We start from the raw sequence: 12,354 nt of genomic DNA on the forward strand, positions 1-12,354 counted from the left end.
AAATAAGAAGAGACTATTACTTTCTTAACATGAAAATGCTTCTTAAATCAAAAGCCAAGGCTCTTCTTTTTTTAATTTTATATTATTTACTTATTACATTTATTATATTAAATTTATTTATTTATTATTATTTTTTGGGGGGCATGCCATGTATCTTGTGGGACCTTAGTTCCCTGATTGAGGTTGAACCCGGGCCTTCAGGAGTGAAAGCACTAAATCCTAATCACTGGACCACTGAGACTATTCTTAATGGCACAACATTAGAGACATTGTCATTAAAAGTAGAGATAAAATAAAGATTACATGAAACTATACAATTTTATTATATAAAAATCATTTGAAGTTTCTTCTAATGCAATAAGACATGATATAACAGTAAGAGGTAAAACTCCTAGAAAGGAGATGAATAAAATTAAGCTTTAGATGTAGGATATATGGGTTTGATCCCTGAGTCAGGAAGATCCCCTGGAGAAGGGCATGGCAACCCACTCCAGTATTCTTGCCTGGAGAATCCCATGGACAGAGGAGCCTGGTGGGCTACAGTCCATGAGGGTCACAGAGAGTTGGACACGACTGAAGTAGCTTAGCACACATGCACACAAAGTAGATTAATGTAAGACACATAAATAAAAGCCAACAAGTGGAGCAAATTATGTCCATTTCTTCCAAAGATGTGAAAATAAATGGATAGAAGTTCCCATGTATTTAGAATTTTACGGTTGGAAGAAATCTTAAATATGTACCTGACCTACAGTAGGTGCTCAATAAATATTTTTTGAATATATGAATGATTAAATGACATTGATAAGTTCACTTTTAAGAAACATGGGTTTTTCTTTATGTATAAGATTAAGAGGTTCCACAAATCATTGAGAAGGGAAGGACTTTATTCAGCAAATAGAGCTGAAACAAATTAGAGATTTGAGAGAAAAATTTATTCAGAGACTCATTGGACATCATTTCCAAATAAACTCCAAATGCTTTAAAGAGTTAAATATGAAAAACAAACAAACAAACAAAAAACAGGTAAAAGTACCTACACAAACTTCTAGAGGAGAATATAAATGAATAAACATACCTAATCTCTAAATGAGAGAGGACTCTAGACTCAAAGCATCTGGAAGGGTCATGAAAAACTAGACATTTGACTATATAAAAATGTTTAAATACTTTTACTTTGGAAATTATAGAAGCATAACTAAAAGGCAAACAACAAGCTGGGAGAAGTATTTGAATGAAATAGTGAATGACAAAAGGCTATTATCCTTTAAGAGTTCATATACTTTGACAAGAAAAACAAAAAGATAAATGAGCAAAGGCAGGAACACATAGTTTATGTAAAAGGAAGTACAAAGACCAACCTTTGGAAAGGAAGGAGGACCAGATTCATTGATAATAAAAACTTTGTGATCAATCATTTTCTTCTTATTAAAGAAGCAAGGTTTTGCTTATTTTTAAATGAAATAACTCAAAGATGCCAGTTTTATAGGGAAACAGGCATTCTTATTCACTGTTGGGGGAAAAACTAGCATCGCTTTACTGAAAAGACCTTTTGCCATATGCTTCTTGAAAATGTTCATCAACTTTGATCCATTACTTCCACTCCTGAGAATTCTACCTGTGGTAATTTGGCTAGACTTGAACCCCAGAGACGGGGGAGCCTGGTGGGCTGACGTCTATGGGGTCGCACAGAGTCGGACACGACTGAAGCGACTTAGCAGCAGCAGCAGCAGCAAATAAAAATATAGAACACTCAGTTAAATATGAATTTCAGGTGTACAACAAATATGTTTTAAGAATAAGTTTGTCCCTGACAATATTTTGGGGACTAAAATACTAAAAAATTATTTATTGTTTCTCTGAAATGCAAGTTTAACTGAGCATCCTATATTTTATCTGTCAATCCTTGCTTATGGAAATAATCCAAAATCCTGCAAAGATTCAGGCACAGATCTTTGTTACAATTTTATTTATGATGATAGCAAAAATATCAAAGGAAAATAAATTTTCAGCAGTAGGAGAACGGGAAAGGGTCTGCGTCTGAAGTTTCTAATGACAATACGTACGTTTGTTGTTGAGTCCACCAAGTAGTCCGACTCTTTGTGACCCCATGACTGCAGCACACCAAGTTTCCCTGTCCCTCACCACCTCCCGGAGTTTGCACAAGTTCATGTTCATTAAAACAGTGATGCCATCCAACCATCTCATCCTCTGTTGCCTTCTTCTCCTTCTGCCTTGAATCTTTCTCAGCATCAAGGTCATAAGGACAATACTTATAATAAGAGGTAAAGTTAAAAAACAAGCAGGCGCTGCATATCCCTTAAGATGGCTACTATCAAAACAGAACAAAACAAAATGGAAAATAACAAGTGTTAGGGAGAATGTGATGAAGAAATGGGAACCCTTGTATACTGTCGGTGGGAATGTAAAACAGTACAGCCAATGTGGAAAACAGCATGGCAGTTCCTCAAAAAATTAAACATACAACTAACATAGGATCCAGCAATTCCACTTCTGGGTATATACCCCAAAGAATTAAAAGAAGGATCTCGAAGAGATTATTTGTACACCTATGTTTATAGCGGCATTATTCATAATAGCTAAAATGTGAAAGAAACCCAAGTGTCTATTAATGGATATAGGGATAAGCAAAATGTGGTATTGCAATGAAATATTTTTCAGCCTTAAAAAAGAAAAGAAATTCTGACACATGCTACCTCATGAATGAAATTTGAGGACATTTTGCGAAGTGAAATAAGCCAGTCACTAAAAGACAAATACTATATGATATCACTTATTTATATAAGTAGGCTTCCCTGATAGCTCAGTTGGTAAAGAATCCGTCTGCAATGCAGGAGACCCCGGTTTGATTCCTGGGTCGGGAAGATCCACTGGAGAAGGGATAGGCTACCCACTCCAGGATTCCTGGGCTTCCCTTGTGGCTCAGCTGGTAAAGAATCTGCCTGCAACACGGGAAACTTGGGTTCTGGCCTGGAGAATTCCATGGACTGTATAATCCATGAGGTTGCAAAGAGTCAGACACGACTAAGCGATTTTCACTTTTACTTTTCACTTTCATCACTTATTTAAGAAAATTAGAGTAGTCAAAATAATAGAGAGAGAAACTAGAGTGGTGGTTGCCAGAGGCTGGGGGTAGGGTGGTGAGGAATCGGTGTTTAATGGGTACAGAATTTCAGTTGTGCAAGAGGAAGAGTCCTGGAGATGGAAAGTGGTGATGGTTGTACAACATGTAAAATAGGGACATGTACAAAATGTCCCTATTTTACACTTAACTGTACACTTAAAAATAGCTTAGGTGGTAAATTTTTGGTATATTTTACCACAATAAAAAGTTTAAAACAAGTGAGGCCAAAGCTATGATCTCAAGTACATAGAACAATAAGCACAGGTTCAGTTCAGTTGCTCAGTAATGTCCGACCCCATGGACTGCAGCACGCCAGGCCTCCCTGTCCATCACCAACTCCCAGAATTCACTCAAACTCATGACAGGAGAGAAACACAAAATGCCAAGAGTGGCTCCCGCTGAGTGCTGAGACTATTTTTATTCTCTTCTCTCTATATTAATAGTTTTTTTTTTTTCTTCTAATGTCTCCAGCATGAGCACAGATCAATGGCAGGTGTGGAGTTAATTAAGAAAATATAATAAAACCAAAATTGAGACATGGTCCCAACCTGAACCATTGTTTGATGACATATCTAGGAGAGTCCGAACAAATGACACTCCGAGGTGAGATAGGAAATGGATGGACGGGTGATGCCTCTTCTAATACAGCCCTGCTCTTGAGGCAGAGATTCACAAAGGAGAGCAACCCTCAGGGTGGTATGAGGGCTTCAAAAAGTGGCAGCAGAAACCAGGGTCTTGTTTCCATGTAGGGTCCCAGGATGGAGTCCCAGCTTCAAAGAAGGATTCTAGGGGTTCCTAGGGTGGCAGAAAAGAGGCAGAAAGAGGTAGTTCCTATAGTCGGGTGACCAGGAACAGGCCCCATGGCAAGGGTCCTGAGCCTCAGCCTGGCACCAGAAGAGGGCCACACCCTACAGCCCTGCAGAATGCTCGCCTCTCCCCAAGACCTTAGGGGCAACCTTCTGAGCATTCAGTAGGTGCTCATTGCATGAACTGCGATGAACACATAAATATTTGTTGCGTGAATCAGCACGCTAGCAATGCCCACGGCACACTAACTCTCCAAGAACTCTTTTTTCCCCCCCAAATCTTAATTTTAATTGGAGGATAAATATTTTACAATATTGTAATGGTTTCTGCCATATATCAACATGAATCAGCCACAGGCTTACACATGTCCTCTCCCTCATAAGCACCCTCTCAAAGCTTCCTCCCACTTCCCTCCCCATCCCACCCCTCTAGGTTGCCACAAAGCACTGGCTTTGGTTCCCGGGATCATACAGCAAATTTCCACTGGCCATCTATTTTACATATGGTAATGTATATGTTTCAATACTACTCTCTCAAGTCATCCCACCCTCTCCCTCCCCTACTGTGACCAAAAGTCTGTTCTTAATGTCTGTGTCTTCTCTGCTGCCCTGCAAATAAGATCATCAGTACCATCTTTCTAGATTCCATATATATGTGTTAATATATGATATTTGTCTTTCTTTTTCTGATTTACTTCATTCTGTATAATAGGCTCTAGGTTCATCCACCTCATTAGAACTGACTTTAATGCATTCCTTTTCATAGGTGAGTAATATTCCATTGTGTATATATACCACAACTCCTTTATCCATTTATCTGTCAATGGACATTGAAGTTGCTTCCAAGTCCTAGCTATTGTAAATAATGCTGCAGTGAACATTGGGGTACACATGCCTTTTTCAGTTATGGTTTCCTACGGGTATATGCCCAGTAGCTGGATTGCTGGGTCACATGGTAATTTTATTCCTAGTTTTTAAAGGAATCTCCCTACTGGCTCAAAGAATCTGCCTGCCAATTCACGAGACACAGGAAACAGTGTCAATCCCTGGGTTGGAAAGATCCCCTGGCGAAGGAAATGAGAACCCACTCTAGTATTCTTACCTGGAAAATCCCATGCCTTGTGGGCTACAGTTCATGGGGTTCCAAAGAGTTGGACTTGAGTGAGAACACATGCATATGCATACTGTTCTCCATAGTGGCTGTATCAATTTTCATTCCCATCAACAGAAAAGAGGGTTCCCTTTTCTGCACACCCTCTTCAGCATTTATTGTTTGTAGACTTTTTGTTGCTGGCCATTACAGCTGGTGTGAGATGATGCTGTATTGCAGTTTTGATTTGCATTTCTCTGATAATGAGAGATGTTGAGCCTTTCAGGTATTTATCAGCCATCTTTGGAGACATGTCTGCTTAGGTCTTCTGCCCACTTTTTGATTGGGTTGTTCATTTTTCTGATATTGAGCTGCAAGAGCTGCTCGTATAATTTGAAGATTAATCCTTGGTCAGTTGTTTTATTTGCTGTTATTTTCTCCCATTCTGAGGGATGCCTTTTCACCTTGCTTATAGCTTCCTTCATTGTGAAAAAGCTTTTAAGTTTAATTAGGTCCTATTTGTTTATTTTTGTTTTTATTTCCATTACACTGGGAAGTGGGTCAGAGAGGGTCTTGCTGTGATTTACATCAAAGAGTATTATGCCTATGTTTTCCTCCAGCAGTTGTATAGCTTCTGGTCTTACATTTAGGTCTTTAATGCATTTTGAGTTTATTTTTGTGTATGGTGTCAGGAAGTGTTCTGATTTCATTCTTTTACACATTGCTGCCCAATTTTCCCGGCACCATTTACTGAAGAGACTGTCTTTTCTCCATTGCATATTTTTGCCTCCTTTGTCAAAGATAAGATCCCCATAGGATCTTGGGTTTATCTTTGGGATTTCTATTCCAAGAACCCTTCTCTACTAAGAGTCAGGCAGTCATCTCCTCCAGCCAGCCAGGGCTGGACCTCCCCATTTAGAAATACTTCCAATACTGCATTTATCCTGTTATATTTTAAGGATCTGCTTCTGTGGCTATCAGCCCTACCAGAGTATAAGCCTCTTGAGGGCAGGAATTTTGTCTGGGCCCTTTAAATACCCAATGCCTAATAAGGTTACCTGGCCCCCATTATGTGCACAACAAACATTTGCTGCACGAGTTACCCAAAACTGACACTGAGCGAAGCACTTTATACAAGGGATCAGATCAGATCAGATCAGTTGCTTAGGCATGTCCGACTCTTTGCGACCCCATGAATCACAGCACGCTAGGCCTCCCTGTCCATCACCAACTCCCGGAGTTCACTGAGGCTCACGTCCATCGAGTCAGTGATGCCATCCAGCCATCTCATCCTCTGGCATCCCCTTCTCCTCCTGCCCCCAATCCCTCCCAGCATCCGAGTCTTTTCCAATGAGTCAACTCTTCGCATGAGGTGGCCAAAGTACTGGAGTTTCAGCTTTAGCATCATTCCTTCCAAAGAAATCCCAGGGCTGATCTCCTTCAGAATGGACTGGTTGGATCTCCTTGCAGTCCAAGGGACTCTTGAGAGGTAGGTAACAAGTAAGAAAACGGAGACTCAGAGAGATAAGTGTTTGTTCAAGTGAAGATGGCAATGCCTGGGTGCCTGGATGCAAAACCAGGTCTTCTCACGCTAAAGTCCATGTTCCCGCTGCTGCTCCACAGCGAGTCATTGGTGCATGCCTTCCCAGGGGTCATGCACACCTAGTTCAGGGGTGTGCTTGTGGAAAGTCCCAGGGAGTCATTGCCAGCTGCTTCCTTACCCAACTCCCAGGCCTTGTGAGAGTCACATCCAAAGGCTCTTCCTGAGTCCCCCTTCCCTGAAGACTGTAACACTGACCCATTTTCTCTCTTTCCCCTCAAGCTGCCTCCCTTGACTTTCTTCTCTGGCTTCTCCTCCTCCTAACTCCTAAATGTGGCCGCTCTGCCCACTTGCCCACCTCATATAAATGAAAGATTTCCTTTTCTGCTGCCAACATACCCCTTCAGATCTGAGCGCCTCTCCTTGTCCTTGCAGCCAAGATGACCTCCTGACTGCCATGTTCTGAGATGTGTGGCCAGCCAGGGACTATCCACAGGGCCCCTGCAGGTGCCTGGGCCCTGGTCAGCAGAATGCCTGGTCCATATAAAAAGAAAAACCCTGTGCCAGGTGGATGTCAGTTGCAGGGTGACCTCTAGCGCGGCATGCTGAAGGGTACAGAGCCTCCCTCAGTCAGAATCCTTGAGTCCTTGAGTTACTGGAGGGGCAGAGCCCTACACCCAGCCCTGGGCCGAGTGAGCTGTACGTGAACAAGGAATAAACTCCTATGGTGTGTCTGAGGTTCGGGAGTCTGCTGCAGCAGCTAGCGAACCTCAGTGAGGTCAGAGCCCTCACCGATCTTTGTGTCCCTGGCTCTCCCCATCACAGAGACTCCCTGTTCTCCTTCACCCTACACCTCATTGCCCAAGCAACCTTCCTTCAGTCTGTCTGGGTCGTGCCGCTGCTGTTCCCCCTAGTCTTCAATGGCTCCCCTTTGTCTACAGACTCCAGGGTGAGCCTCCGGAAGAGGCACAGAGCCTGGAGCTCCAAGCCCCTCCCCACCACTTATGCTCTCTCTGTCTCTCTCCCGTTCTTGCACTCTTGTCAGATCCAAACTCAGAGCTGCCCAAATGTTATCCTGTCCACTGTTGTCTCTGCTGCTTCTTTGTTTTTCTCCATCTTTGTCAAAATCCTCCCACTTAAAATCCTTCCTTCTTCAAGACGGGGCTTCTCGGGTCCTCCAGCCACGTGGAAGGATGCTCACAGCCCACCATTCGCTTGCCTCCCATCATCATCGCTGTGCTGCAACGCCGTGAGCCTGTTCACCCCTTCCTGTCTCCCTCCCACTGGACTGTCGGCTCCCCTGAGCACAAGCCTGTGTTGCCACTGTGCCCATCAGGCCAGGCAGAGCCCAGATACAAGGCGGGTGTCTGTTCCCCCTCCCTGCAACAACCTTCCATCTTTCGTGCTGGAGGGTGAGGCTGGAGTTGCAGAGTATACACAGCCAGCTCATCCATCTTCCTCCTCCCAGCACACTCAGAGGGCTAACTGCATGACCTTTTGCATCTGTGGATTCCTCTCTCTTCCCCCTCTCTCTTTTTTTTTTTCTTTTTAAACACAGGCCCTTGGAGCTTGCTCGGAGGCCTGGCTGAGCTGGGAAGAAGTTGGCTGCTCGGTTATATTTAGGCTAGCAGAGACATCAATCTAAGCCTCTTTAAAAATAAAATCCTGTTTCAGCTGGATCCCCGAGCATGTCCCCACCCACTCTGAACAAGCTTGTTCGCCTCCTCCGGGTCCCCAGTCCCAATGACAGCCCCTTCACGTGGCCCACACATGTGTGACCATGCATTAGGATGGCAGCGATCAATTCAAAGAAGATTTCTCTCTTCTTCCAGGCTTTCCTTCCCTGCGGCTTTCCTCTCCTCAGTGTAGTCCAGGGGACTATGCAACCTTCTTCCATGCCTCTTCCCTCTCAAACTAGGCAGAAACAAACCTGGCGAATGGACAAGATACTGCCTCTTGCTCCGGAGTTTCTGGGTCCTTGTTCTCTGTCCCCACCAGGCTGTCTTCATGGAAATGGGAAGAAGCCAAAAGAAGACAAAGACCAGAGATCGGAGTGGAAAGTGGCGTCTGCAGTTGTGCTGGAAGGTGTGATGGGGACTTCTGATTGCATCGCTCTTGCTGGCAGCCTAGTGGGTCCTGACGTGCATGTGGGCGTGTGTGCAGGTTTGCACGCGTGTCTGCCCTTGTGCACGTGTGTAGCACACTGCGCGTGGATGAGACGCAGCCCACGGGAGTGTTGGGGCTGACCCTTCCTACTCCTTGACTTGGCTACCGCAGCCCTGGTTCTTTTCCATCCCCACTGATGAAACACTTCTTTATGTCTTATTCACATCCTGTCTTGACTACCACAATTGTCTCCTTGCTGGGCCCACATGTCTCTCATCACCAATGGGATCCAAATGTTGCTGACAAAATAATCTCACTGCTTTTGTGCTGCAATCACATTCCTCCACTTTCTCAAATTCTTCTCTGTCTCCCATTACTAGGGGAATCGCACACACAGACCACCATATCTTTCTGTGTCTTCACACCCCTCCCCACCCTGTCCCACCCTCACTGCCTTTCCGAAGCACTCGCTCTCCTCCTCTTGCTGTTCCAGGGACCACAGCTCTTTGGGGCCTGCACAACCTCTCAAGCACTATTTATTCAGTTAGCAAATGTTTACTAACAGTGACAGACACCCTCCTAGGCACTGGAGTGCACAAGAACCAAACTGAGGACAGACAGTCAACAGAGAAAAATGTAAGAGCATGTCGAGACTTACAGGGACTATAAAGAAAAACGAAGCAAAGGGGACTTCCATGGTGATCCAGTGCTTAAGAATCCGCCTTGCAATGCAGGGGACCCGGGTTCGATCCCTGGTCAGGGAACTAAGATCCCACATGTCGTGGACCAACTAAACCCAAGTGCCACAACTAGGGAGTTTGTATGCAGCAACGAAAGATTGAGTGTGATGCAAATTAAACCCAGAGTAGTCAAATAAATAAATACTTCAAAAGATGAAACAGAGAGAGGGGGCCAGAGACCAACTCTTATACAGACTGACCAGGAAGGCCTTCCCAGGAGGCCTGGACCATTTCCCCCACCTTTTTTTTCTCCATGTGAGGTGTATGGCTGGCATCTTTAACATCCCCCTGCTTTGCCAGAGGTCTTCCCTCCCATCCTTCTCTTTGTATGGTGTTTATCTTGATCTTAAGAGCAGGGGAGGCACTGGGTACAGCTCAGTCGCAGCAGGAGAGCTACTGCATTATTAACTATGAGAGCCTCACCCTGGCCAGAAGGAAATCACCTAGCACAGACACGGTCCTCTCCTGGTTCCCTGTTCAGAACACAATGTGGTGTCTGAATAAGTAGTAGCAGCTTTGTCCAAGTGTCCTGTCTGTGTCCGAATCACGTCTCTTCCTTCCTAGAATTAGGGTGCATGTACTGGCATTGGTGACCACTATCTGGCCAACTACTCAGGGGGAGCCAGGGCTCCCCACTCTTCTGACAGTGGAACCCACTGAATGGATGCTTGATGTCAACCAACACCATCTTCACCTTGAAACAGCCCAAAGGAAAAGTACCTTAGTGATAGAGGCTTCGGTGAACAAGTTTATTAGTACCTGAAATGACTAATATTAAATAAACAGCAATAAAAATGGCTACCATTAAAAAAAACACTGTGGTGTATGTGTTTTCCTTCCTGGTGGGGAAAGGCTAGGGGGCAGGAAGATGGAGTCTGGACCTTTGTTTTGACTGGGAACAAACTCATGGACTGTCCATGTTCCCCCAGAGCCTTTCGATGGCAGCCAGATCAAGGGCGATGGCGGTGCTGCCCATGACAGTCTTTCCTGGCCCCAGCTGCCTTAGTGCAGTCTGTCTAGACCCTCCCAGTCCAACGCAAGCGCCACTAGCCACTGGGCCAACAGAACACTTGGAACGTGGTTAGTCCTCATCGACACAAAACATCAAACACACACTAGATTTTGAAGACTAAATATCAAAAAGTGAAAGTGAAATACCTCACAAATTAAATGTTAAAAAACGCGTGTTTTAATGCATCATTTAAGGCAGTTACATTTTGTCCAGTAAGAACTCCACTATACAAAGCAGGTAAAAATGTAGCTGCTCAGGTGGCAGAGAGGGAAGAGGATTTGGGGGATCTCTGGAGGGGGCCTGGGAGAGTGTGGGGGTGTCCTATCCATGATCAGAACCTGGTCTGGCTCATTTATTATTGGGTTGGATGGTCCCTTCATTTGAGATTGTGGGGGAAATACCCAGAGGAGGCCCCCATTCAATCATCCTAAGTGGAATCTGATCTTTATCTTGGGATAAACATTCCGAATGGAAGGTGAGTGCTTGGCGATAAGGAAGATAAGGAAACCATATGGCCCTGTCAGGAGGCTCCCAGGGCCTTATTCTCAAAAGGATTAATGACTCCAAAAGGGGATCATCTCTTTTCTGCTTTGAGGAGGCAAAAGCCCCAAACCCCCCAGTAGGGACGGGAACTGACTGATCCCAGGCAGGGAGGACTAGCACTCAGGACTTTCTCTTGCCTTCCCTGGGCTCCTCTCTCTCCCACACTGTCCACCCCCACTTCACAACAAAGCCCTTCGGTTCAGTCGCTTAGTTGTGTCTGACTCTTTGAGGCCCCGTGGACTGCAGCACGCCAGACTTCCCTGTCTATCACCAACTCCTGGAGCTTACTCAAATTCATGTCCATCAGGTCCTTTGGGCTGTTGTCAATGAACCCCCAATCTCTAGACCACACTTAGCAGCCCAGGCTTATGCAGGGTTGGCGATGGGGATCTGAATCCTCACACCCTCTCGATTAGGCAAAATTTCCAGAGACTCCACTTCTGTGCACCTCCCGGTCCCCACGCTGGCTATTGGTAGCTGCCCAGGTGGCACAAGAGGGGCTTTCCTGGCAGGGATGGGGTTTCGGTGGGCCTGCTGGAACTGGCCACATGGCATGGCAGGGCTGAGAACCATCGTTGATGGGGGAGGGCAGGTAACATGAGAAAGGGATCTGGGGCTGAGGGGCGGGGGAGGCGGAGGCTACGGGCTTTTGAGCACGTTCTCTCCTCCCCTACGTCACAAGGCACCTCATCCTTCATTCCTCTGGCACTGCCGGCCAGCACAGCTGTTCTCTGACCCCCAACTGGAGACTGTCAAAGGCATTCAGTTTAGGTACAAAAGCGGGCCCTCAAAGCAGAGAGGGGGTGGTTTCAGGATGGTGTGAGAGTGGTCACAGACAAGAAGAAGAATTATGCAAAGAATAATGAGTATTTACGGAGGGCTGTGTCAGGTGTCTCCCTTGATTGTCATGTTAAAGCCAAAAAAAAGCTCTAAGAGGGATATTTCATTTTGCCTAGAAGGCAACTGAGGTTCAGAGAGGCTAAGCCACTTGCTCAAAATTGCATAGCTAGTATGAGCTGGAGCTGGGAGTCAAACACAAGAGTCTGACCCTTGGAGCCCAAATTGTTGAGGCAGGCAGGACCCAGCACACGAGTGTTCTTGTCACACTGCTGCGGTCAGTGACAAGCAACTGGAAGATACTTTTCCTCGTCCACGTTGCGGCCCACCCCGGGTAACATGGACAGTAGCACCTAGCTGCCAACCAAGTGAGCCTGTGCCGTGGCCTCACACCTTGCTCAGTGGAACAGCCCAAGCTTTCTGTGGTCCAAAGAGCCTCCGCTAAGAAGAGGCCACCCTCTCACCCTCCAGCCCCAGCAGGGTCACATCTAAGGGAGAGGTGGGAACAACTGTCAGCGGAAGGGAGAGGAGGCCC

The 12,354-nt window shown here is 45.5% G+C and overlaps 1 long non-coding RNA gene across 1 annotated transcript; it reads left to right on the forward strand.

The window, feature by feature from the left end:
• Nucleotides 1-8,306: 8,306 nt before the first annotated feature.
• LOC138989500 (uncharacterized) lies at nucleotides 8,307-10,163 on the forward strand. The gene is made up of 3 exons (XR_011465797.1): nucleotides 8,307-8,666; nucleotides 9,181-9,323; nucleotides 9,992-10,163. It is a non-coding gene; the product is annotated as an uncharacterized lncRNA (long non-coding RNA).
• The last annotated feature ends 2,191 nt before the right edge of the window (nucleotides 10,164-12,354 follow it).

This window comes from Bos mutus, chromosome 10 (genome assembly GCF_027580195.1).
Source record: "Bos mutus isolate GX-2022 chromosome 10, NWIPB_WYAK_1.1, whole genome shotgun sequence".
In the NCBI taxonomy this organism is placed as follows: Eukaryota; Metazoa; Chordata; class Mammalia; order Artiodactyla; family Bovidae; genus Bos; species Bos mutus.